At 38.5% G+C, this 2,500-nt stretch overlaps 1 protein-coding gene across 1 annotated transcript in view; it reads right to left on the bottom strand.

Annotated features, from left to right (window-relative positions):
• The window catches only part of LOC122261688 (uncharacterized), a 14,726-nt gene that overhangs the window by 5,902 nt on the left and 6,324 nt on the right, over positions 1-2,500 (bottom strand). The gene's annotated exons all lie outside the window — the stretch shown is intronic.

The following is a 2,500-nucleotide window of genomic DNA, read 5'->3' as shown; positions in this document are numbered from 1 at the left end:
TCTATTTCTCAATATATCTCTATCTATCTCTTTTCCTTCTTTCCCTACATGCACACACACACACACACACACACACACACACACACACACACACACACACACACACACACACACACACACAACATATATATATATATATATATATATATATAAAATATATGTATATATACATATATATAACATATATATATATGTGTATATGTATGTATAATATATATAAATATATATAATTTTTAAATATATATATATATATATATATGTATATTATATATATACTATATTACAGTAAATATATAAGATATTATATATATATTATCTATATGTATATCCATATATAAATATATATATCTTTCTCTATATACATATATATATATAATATATATAATATATATATATATATATATATATATAATATATATATATATATATATATATATATTATATGTAAATAGAGAGAGAGAATAGAGAGAGAGAGAGAGAGAGAGAGAAAGCGAGAGAGAAAGAGAGAGAGAATGAAAGAGAGAGAGAGAAAGAGAAAGTGCGAAAGAGAGAGAAAGAGAGGGAGCGAGCGAGAGAGTGAGAGAAAGATATAACTCCCAACCACCTCACTCAGCAAGATGAACAAAATCAGGCACAGGAAAGGGGACCACATATAATTGCCTTAGATTACACTGAGGTAAAGATAGTTAATCTGATCATTTAAGTTTACGGTAAGTAATTTCGTGACGGTCCTTAATTACTCAAAGGTGATCTAGAAAAGGGTTGTCTCATTCCCCCTCAACCTCAGCTGTAATTGAGTGAAGGATATGCTTCTGATATGGAAAGCTTTGGGGTTCCGTGAAGTGAGAGTAGGTATTAGGAAGATGGATCCTATCCTGTAGGAAATTGGATTTGTTTTGTCGATTGAACTGGATTTAAGTGTCCGGCACCTCCTCTTCTTCATCTTCTTCTTAATCTTCTTCCTCCTCTCTACTTTACCTCTTCTTCATTCTTCTGGTATTATTACCGTTGATATTCTTTATGTCATTTTTCATTGTTAATATCATTATCATTTTCGTTATTGTTATTATCATTGTTATTGCTCTTCTCATTATCATCGTTATTGCCAATATCATCATTGTTGTTATCATTATCATTATTATTATTATTACTGTTATCATTATCATCACTATTGTCATCATTATCCTCCTTATTATTATCCTTATCATTATCATTCCTCTTCTTCTTGTTCTTCTTCTTCTTATCATTATTATCATCATCATTATTATCACTATTGCCATTATAATCATCATCTTCATAACTACTATAATTATTATCATTACTATAATTATTATTCTTACCATCATTATTATCATTGTTATCATCATCACCCCCACTATTATCATCACGATCATTATCCTGATTTTTATCATCATTATTGAGAGAGAAATGTCAGACCTTAGAATAAAAGAAAGAGGGAAAGAATAAAAGAAAAAGAAAAGACTGAAAGCTGGAGACCAAACCAGTAAAAAAAAAAAAAAAAAAAAATGTGAGATAGTAAGAAAAAAAACAAAACAAAAAAACAACGAGGGAGAAAGTGAGAAAGAGAGAAAGAAAGAGAGATTCCAAAAGAACAATAGATAAAAGAAACGAAAATCGAAAAAAGAGAGAGGAAAAAGGTCATAAAAAGAAAAGGAAAAAAAAAGAAAAGAAAAGAGAAACAAACAACAACTACAACAAAAACACACACATCAACATCGACCACCACTTTTCCAGCCCCCCCATAAAAAAAAAGAGAGAAAAAAAAAGAGAAAAACGAAAAACGAAAGAACAGCGAGATGAAAAAGGTCATAAAAAGGAGAGAAAGAAAGAAAAGAAAACAAAACAAACAACAAAAACACATACACACAAAAAACAACTCCTCCCCCTCCCCCCTTTCCCCTTCCTCCTCCCCTTCCCCCTCAACCATCCTCCCTACCCCCTCAATCATCCCCCCTCCCTCCCCCTCAACCATCCTCCCTCCCTCCCCCTCCCCCTCAACCATCCTCCCCTCCCCCTCCCCCTTCCTCCCCCCTCCCCCCTTAACCCCCCCTCCCCCTCCCCCTAACCATCCTCCCCCTCCCCCTCCCCCCTCAACCAACCTCCCCCCCAACCACCATCCCCCTCCCCTTCCCCTCCCTTCCCCCTCAAACCCTCCCCCCCTCTCCCCCAACCCCCTCCTCCTCCCCCACCCCAAACCATCCTCCTCCCCCTCCCCCCTTCCCCCTCAACTATCCTCACCCCCAGCACCATCCCCCCTCCCTCCCTCCCTCCTCCCCTCAACTTCCCCTCCTCTCAACCCTTCCCCCCCCCTCAAACACACCCCCTCCTCCCCTTTCCCCCCATTATCCCCCTATCCTCCCCTCCCCCTCCCTCCCTCCCCTCCAACCATCCTCCCTCCCTCTCAACCATCCTCCCTCCCCCTCAACCGTCCTCCCTACCCCTCTCCCTTCCCCCCTCCCCCTCCCCCTCAACCATCCTC

Source organism: Penaeus japonicus, unplaced genomic scaffold (assembly GCF_977035675.1).
Source record: "Penaeus japonicus unplaced genomic scaffold, GWHDUDI00000001_assembly GWHDUDI00000035, whole genome shotgun sequence".
Lineage (NCBI taxonomy): Eukaryota > Metazoa > Arthropoda > Malacostraca > Decapoda > Penaeidae > Penaeus > Penaeus japonicus.
The sequence above is the reverse complement of the archived record's forward strand: the minus strand, read 5'-3'. Positions and strand labels throughout refer to the sequence as shown.